Genomic DNA, 8,883 nt, shown 5'->3' with positions numbered 1-8,883 from the left:
TAACCTTCGATGAAACGCCGATAATAATTTGCCAAGCCGAGGAATGACCGCAATTCTGGCACTTTGCTTGGCGGAACCCATTCCTGGATGGCCCTTATCTTCTGCCCATCCATACGCAACACACCACGCCCCACAACGTGGCCAAGGAAGCTGATCTCTTCCTGCCCGAAGAGACACTTCTCTCGTTTAACACAGAGGTCATTCTCCTTCAGCACCTGAAACACTGTTCGCAAGTGCCCGACATGTTCCTCCATGTTACTGCTGTAGATCACGATATCATCCAGATAGACTACCACAAACTTGTCTAAGTAAGGGTAGAAAATCTGGTTCATTAAAGTCGTGAACGTGGCTGGAGCATTTGTCAACCCGAATGGCATTACTAGAAATTCGTAAGCACCATAGCGGGTGACACAAGTTGTTTTCGGCTCATCACCTTCGGCAATCCTCACCTGCCAGTAACCCGATCGCAGATCTAGCTTGGAAAAGATACGGGCACTGCCTAGCTGATCGAACAAGTCTGCTATCAATGGCAATGGGTACTTGTTCTTCACCGTGACCTTGTTCAAGGCCCGGTAATCCACACATAACCGTTTAGAGCCATCATGTTTCATCTGAAAAAGGACCGGGGCACCAAATGGGGCTTTTGATGGACGAACAATGCCTGCGTCCAACATCTCGTCTAGCTGCCTGCGCAGCTCCTTCAACTCTGCTGGCCCCATACGGTATGGAACCATTGCGGGAGGCTTTGCTCCCGGGGTCAACTCAATCTTGTGGTCGACCTCGCGTCTTGGCGGAAGACGCTTTGGCAATTCCGGAGGCATCACCCCCCGAAACTCCTCCAATAGAGGGGCTAGGGTCGGCGGCACTGCTGCTTCTACCTTCCCTTCATCTGCACGCACTGCAACTAGGAATGTCTGCTCCCCATGCTTGACACCCTTCTTCAGTTGCATGGCTGATAACACTGAAGACTTGCCTTTCTGCGTAAGACACTGCACTGTGTAGGACAGGTCCGATCCCATGATCGTCAACGTGTTAAACTTTGGCAGCATCATCACATTCTGGCTTCGCAGAAACTCCATACCCAGAATCACCTTGAAATCGTCCAGGGGCACCACAGAGAAGTTGGCTTTGCCGACCCAACTCCCCACTTGAGTAGCCACATCTCTTGCTTCACCAAGAATGGGCTTGGCCTCAGAGTTTACTGTTTTGATAGTCCTCTGCTTTGGCCCAGTTTTCAAGCCCAACCGCTCTGCCTCTTCCCGCGAGACAAAGTTGTGTGTGGCCCCGGAGTCTACCATTGCCGAAGTAGACTTTCCATTCATGATGACTTCTACGTACATAAGTTCCTTACTGACCTGCATGTTCTTAGCTGCGCAACTTCTAGCTGCGTTAATCGATCGCATGGCGCCCATCCTCGGTTGCATGGTCTCAGCGTCACTGCCTTCAGTATCGCTGCATTCTTCCTGTGCAGCATTGGCTTGCCCGTCGTCCTTTACAAGGCGCTTTGGGCATTGCCGGGCGATATGTCTATCACCACAGAACCAACATGTCACAACCGCACCCTTGTTGCTGTTGTTATGCTTCGTGTAGTTCTGTTTCTTTTCGGGTTGATGGCGTGTCGACGCCTCGCCTTTATCGTTGCGCTGCTCATCCTTCTTGCCTCCGTGGTCAGGCTTCTTCCCAACTTTGGTTGATGGGGTGAAAGGTTTGCGCTGAGTATCAACTAAGCGCTCTGCCGCCACATATGCATCTTCCAAAATACGGGGGTTGCTCCTTTCCACTTCGGACTGTGCCCATGGTTGAAGTCCCACAATGAACCAGTTGAGCATGTCGTCTTCTGGCATGTTAGGTATCTCCAGCATAAGCTTCTGGAACGTTCGGACATAGTCTTGCAACGAACCAGTATGTTTGAGTTCACGAACCATCCGGTAAGCCTGTCTCTGCGCATTTCTTGGCATGAAGTAGTTGCGCAACTCTACTTTGAAGTCGTCAAAGGTGTCTATCACACATTGACCCCTCTCCATGTCATTGCGCTTCCGCCTCCACCAAGCGATAGCATCACCATCAAGTAAGGCCGCTGCAGCCTTGATCCTCAGATCTTCAAGGGTCACATTTTGGATATCCAAGTAGTCTTCTACTTGGAACAAGAAGTTCTCAATGGCCTTGCTGTCGCGAGAACCATTGAATTTTGCGGGTCTAGGTACATCAATCCTTGACGATCTCTCACCATTTCCGCCATTCAGGGTCACCGTCCGCTGTAACGTACGGTTTCTCAACTCAAGATCGGCCACTGTAGTCGTCAACGAAGTGACCTGCCCCATTAGTAAGTTCACCTGCTCTTGCAGGCTCGCCACCACATCATTCAATCCATTGAATGAATCACATGCACGTGAAATCGCTTCATCATGCGAAGTCACATCTTCCACCAGCTTGTTAACAGTTGCAGCAAACTCTTCTTGGCCCTGAGGTGAACCCATCTCCTCAGCTTCGGCAACTGCCTTGCCTCTGGTGTTGCGCAAGTGTTGATAAGGCGCCACGATGTCTTGCTCACAAATCGCAGCCTGTCGGCGTGTCTGTCGACACCGACTCCGGAGTCCCTTCCCCAGCACGAGAACGGGCTCTGGTACCACTTGTCACGGGCCTATTTCCTTCAATGGGCCAGCGCGGCGCGACGGTCCTTCCTTACCGCCGCAAGCCTACTCGTCAGCTCGCTTGCCGGTCGCGGAAGCTTATGATCAGAGTGCAAGAGAGCAAGAGAGAATAGAGGGAGAGAAGTTGCAATCACAAGAAGCAATCACAACGAGGGTGAACAAAAGAAAGCTCAACGCATTTGATTCATTCACAATTTTGCCCGCAGGCTATTACAGTTCAAGTATACGGGCTGCCCCTTCGGGGTATTAATTCACCTGAACCGGGCAGCTTACATCAGACTCAACAAAAGCAAAACAGACTCTAAGCGCAACTGTACACTGTAAGTCGCAAGGGAACAGGTATAGTGTGTTGAATAATTGATCTCTACCCAATATAAAAAGCAGGGGGGCTTAATCCCCCAGCTCTGGTATGGAAAAACCAAATAAGATCAAAAGCACAAAATTTTAATCTTTATTCACGGTTATCCGGCACGACTTCCTTGGTCCACAAATACGAAGAACCTCCTAGGATTTGAGATCCAAGGCTATTGAAACGTAACCCTCAGTTTGTAAACTTAGTCAATTATCTCAATCTTAAATTTTAAAAACAAGTTATCAGACTTTACTCTTAAAATTAAATATGAGTTGGTCCAATATGGTATGTTGTTTGGAGTCCAATGGTCAGTGCTACCCATACACACCTAAACAAAAAGGAAGTTGCAATGGGTGCTATGTTGTAGTTAGGGGTGTCAACGGGTTGGGTTTGGTTCAGACCCCGGTGAAACTAGACCTGGCCTTGATTTTTGGGTATAGTATCGGGTACGAACTCAGGTCTAATCGGACCCACCATAAGAAAAACCATATCGGGACCCAATAAGAACTACATGAACCAGACCTTAGCCATACCCCGTAAAACTATATTTTTTTATCATTTTTACATTGAAAATTTCTGGGTCTTAATCAGAACTTGGGTTGGGCCCGGGTCTGGTATAAAATTTCACAAACTATACCCGGGTCCATGTATTAATCGGACCTTCGGGTCCAAGCCCGGGTCTTAATAGGGTCTTCTTATTTATCACCATACCCAAACCCTATAGGGATTTGGTTCGGGTTGGGTAAACCCAACCCGTTGACACCCCTAGTTGTAGTACATGTCGAAGACTATTAAGGTGTATTGAACCCTGCGCATCTCAGATCTAAGGATTTGAGGTCTGCCCCTCCCTCAATCGAACAATAAATCCTTGAATTTCCTCCCTTACTCTCTCTTTGTGAAGGATCCAATCTTTGAATCACCTTAGATCTTGGTGTGGGTCTCGTGCTACGTTAGCATGCCTCATGGCACCTCCTGTACTCAGATCCGAGATCCAAAGGATTCAAATAACAATGGATTAGGTTCAATGTGATTGCACCAAAAACATGTGCCACTCCATCTCTTTGAATGACACCTATTAATTCACGATGCATTTTTGGGCTGAAAGGGACAGTTGTCACTCAGAGAGATGGGGCCACATGTTTCTTGCACAATCACATTTTACCTGATCTGCCCTCGATTCAAATAGGGTGCACTTGAACCCCTTGGATCTCAAATTTAAAGGATCCGACCTTGAAATGCATGTATTAGAGAGTATCTCTGCCTTGACACCCCATCCCCCTGCATTTTTTTTTTGTGAGAAAATGTAGATTTCAGATAAAATATGAATCCAAAATCTCTATCTTGGGGGACATCTGAGATTCAACATTTGAATATATATCTTGGACCCAATGCAAAAACTAGATCCTTTGGATCCAGGCAATCAAGTCAAGTGAATCCCAAATCATTCACAGAGGAACTTGTTGAGCTTATAAGGGTCCCATTTAGCCATGCAAGATCATATTTCAGGATAGTATGAACTACTTAAACACCTTGCACAATCCACTTCAGGTTGATGTTCTTGTTCACACATGCTCAGTAACAACCAAGACTGTGAAAATGGCTGGAAAGGCAAGTTTTTGGGGATAAAATAACAAACTATTTTTTTGACTGATTGATGGACGAAAAATAACAATAAAAGCAGTTTTTTGACAAAAAAAAAAAACTATTCTTAGCCATTCTCTGACCAGCCACCAGCCGACTGAAAAATCGTTGGAAGATCACCAATGATGTCATGAGTATGTCTCATATCATATTGATGTTGATGTTAAGACAGCTCTTCTAGATCCAGGACTAGGCTCCTGCATCAATTCAGGATGAGTTCAAGTGTAAAGATACTCATCCCAATCGTGAAAGTCTGTGAACTCCCACGTCTCAAGGTTTCCCCACAATGAGAGGACTCTCAATGTGAAATCATCTCCTGAAAGGACTCAACCCAACGTTAAGAAGTTTTCTCCTGGAATGAGTCGTTCCATTTGTAACTCTAATGTAGAAAACCAATTCAATATGGAGGTGATTGGAAATTATAGTCTTTTCTAAGCTTGGATGTACTCATGATGCTTATTTAAATGAAGAGAAATCCCCTCTATTCTACATAAAATATAAAAGAGGTTTCATCGTAGGTCACACCTGACTGAACCATGTTAAAATTGTGTGTTCTTGTATGTGTGTTTCCTTTTAGTACCAGAGCCAAACGGCTATACGAACTCCTAACGTACTTAATTTTATCTTCATGGCATCCAGTTCAACATTGTCTTCATCAAGTCTCTCTTCATTCGTGCCTAATCTGGCGATCCAATGGAATGCATTCTCTTCATTGGTGTCAATCAAACTCTATAGACACAACTACCTCTCATGGAGATCAAAAATAGAATACATAATGTTTTCTTGGGACCTCATCAAGTATGTCGATGGGTCATTCCCTGTTCTATGTCAAAATATTACAAAAGAGATGAAACCAAATCTATAATACATGGTATAGAAGCGGGTTAAACAATCAACCCTAAGTTGGATTAGTACCACCGTTACAGAGCTTGCTCTAGGGCAAATTATTTGTATCTCTATTACTCATGAAGCATGGGTCACATTGGAATGATCCTATTCATCTCAATCCAATTTAGGAATCTTGTAATTGAAGAAAGATCTCCAAGATCTCACAAAGGAGAAGAAAAGTATAGTAAAATACTTAAACCATATTAAATTTCTTGCTGATTCTTTACCTGGAGTTAATGAGCATATTTGAAAATTTGGTTCACTACATGTATAATCGACTCTCAAAAGACAGAGTTTTACTACTTATGTTTTTACTCGCGAGTCTTTACCCACTTTTGTGGAGATTTAGATATTGCAAATGATTAATAAGTAATCTTCTCAAGAAAAACCGTTTCACCACTTCTTTTTCTAAAGAGGGTGTGGGAGAGGTGGTGTGCAAGGTAGAAGTTGCTCCAGAGGAGTTGGGCGAGTTTTTTAAAACTTTTAAAATTTTAATAAGGATAATCAGGGTGATTAATCTCAATCTTCATGTTCCCCACAGAGAGGAGAGAGACAAGTAGCTTGTTAGTTTTGTGGGCGTCGTAATCATACCGCTCGCACATGCTATGATATTCCAAGAGTGCTTGCAGTCATGACACTCAATAGTATGCAAGATTCGTTGTGGTACCCAAACACAAGGGCCACACATCAGGTTACATATGAAGACCAAGGCATGACCAACAAGAGTGAATATCATAGATTAGATGGCATCATAGTTGGGAGTGGCTTGCATTTACCTATTTCCAATATAGGTAATTTCTCTTTAAAACATAAGAATAAGACTTTTATGTTAAAAGAAATTCTACATGTGTCTTCTATTAAATGAAATCTTTTATCACTAGTTATGTTCTCAAGAGATGACCATTGTTTGTTTCAATTCGATTCTAATAAAATTTGTGTGAAGGATCTATGAAGCAAGACTACTCTCTTAAGAGAACCGATTAAGAGAATACTTTACCCATGGTCGGTTGGACAACATAGAAAAGAGAATCGATCTCCTGAAGTTAGTTCTGCTAAAGTTAGTAATAATAATTTTAGATTTTTCTATAAAGTTTGACACTGTCAATTAGGACATCCTGACTTTAAGGTTTTGAAAAATCTAGAGAAAAACAAATCCATTTTATTTATGAGCAATAATGATTCTAAGTTATGTTCATCTTGTGCCATCAATAAAATTCACAAGTCTTTTTCTAAAGCAAAATTTTCTGCCCAAGCTCCATTAAAACTAATACATGTAGATCTTTGGGTACCCTCATATGCGCCATCTCGCGATGGGTATTGGTTTTATTTGTTGTTTGCTAATGATTTTTCAAATTTTTCATGGATATTCCCACTGGTAAAGAAATATGATGTTTTTCAATGTTTCATACATTTCAAAAATATTGTTGAAAAGTAAATTGGTGGCCAAATTAGGATATTTCATAGTGATAATGGTAGAGAATTTGTCAGTGATAATTTTATAATTTTTTAAAATGATTATGGCATCAAACGTTGATTGCTTTATCCTTAAATCCCCTGAAAAAATGTAGTACAGAGAAAACACAAACATATAGTTGAAACTGGGTTCACCTTATTATTTCATACTTCTTTGAATCACAATTTTTAGGTAGATGCCTTCAAAACTATCATATGTCTTATCAATCAGCTTCCTACTTCAAACCTTAGCAAAAAATTCTCATATGAGCTCATTTTGGAAAGTGTACCTAGTTATGAGCATCTTAAGATTTTAAGGTGTGCATGTTATCCATATTTGGTTATTTATGTCAAGTCTAAACTTTTCCTAAGATCCAAGTCTTGCATTTTTTTATGATATGACTCTAACTATAAATGATATATTATGATTCATTGACCAAGAAAACCTTTATCTCAAGGCATATTATTTTTTATGAAAAAAAAAATCTTTATGCTGAAAAGAAAGAGCTTGTTACATTCAAAGAAGTGTCTAGTTAACTCCAAAGTCAAAACTCAATCAACTTATGAGTCCAACCTTACTTGAAACTACTATAAAAAGTCATTCCACAAATTCAATACTCTTGCCTAACCCTGTGACTCATCACGAAACCTTTTCACCTAGTCAACTTACTGAACTGTCCCATAATCCTCTTCCTAAATCATCACATCATGAATTGGATAATGAAACCAATGTCGAACAAGAAATCCCAATGCCCACCCAATCTGATCAACCAAGTGATGTTGATGAGCATGACATATTGTCCAAGTCTTCATCCTCGGGTTTGAACCTAATTGTTGACCTAACCAATCAAACACCTTACAGAACCCATCACATGATCACAAGATCCCAAGATGGAACATTAAAACCAAGACTAATTTTTTTATCTAAATATTTCATTGTTCTTTTGAGTGAAGTTTGAAAAGAAGAAAAAAAATCATATTCCTTTGACCAAGCCTTCACCGAACTTAAATGACGTCAAGCCATGGAAGAGGAAATTAAAGCCCTTTACCAAAACCGAACTTAGACCCTTGTCTCTCCCAATAAAACTACTAATCTTGTTGTGTGTAAGTGGATCCATAAGATTAAGAAGCATGCCAATAAAACCATATCCAAATATAAAACCCGTCTAGTTGTCAAGGGTTATAGTCGGTAGGTCAGGGTTGACAATTTTAAAATGTTCAGTCCTGTTATCAAATTCATGTCAGTCAAGATGATGTTATAAATTGTTGTCAGTTTAGGTTGGCTAATTCATTAATTGAATGTAAATAATGTATTTCTTCATGGTGTTTTGAAAGAAGAAGTTTATATAAGTCGACCACCGAACTTTAAAGATAAGAGTAATCCCAATTTTGTGCATAAACTTTTAATCATGCTCTCTAAGGGTTAAAGCTCACTCCCCAAACATGGTTTGAGAGACTTCATGCTTATTTAGAAAAGTTAGGTTTTACTGAATCGAAGGTTTATCCATCACTATTCATCTGCCATAACAATGGTTTACATATGTTCTGGTATATGTTGAGGACATTATTATTATATGAATTTCATGTAATAATATTAGATAAATTATTCAAGATTTTGGCTGCAAATTTTTATCAAAAACCTGTGTACCTCTACATTATTTTCTTGGAATTGGAGTGGTTCATGAGTCCTCAGAAATTGTATTATGACACAAAATATATTGTGGATCTTTTGATAAAAAGGGTATGACATTGTAAACACGTTACTCCTCCTATGCCAAATATTGTGCCATCCACACTTGGGAGAACACTGTTAGAAAATGTCATTCAATACAAAAATGTTGTTGGGGGCTCTGAAGTGTCATTTTTATCATACTCGATATAGCCTATTCGTTTAACAAA

This window comes from Nuphar pumila, chromosome 13 (assembly GCF_984573655.1).
Source record: "Nuphar pumila chromosome 13, dmNupPumi1.hap1.1, whole genome shotgun sequence".
Lineage (NCBI taxonomy): Eukaryota > Viridiplantae > Streptophyta > Magnoliopsida > Nymphaeales > Nymphaeaceae > Nuphar > Nuphar pumila.
The sequence above is the reverse complement of the archived record's forward strand: the minus strand, read 5'-3'. Positions refer to the sequence as shown.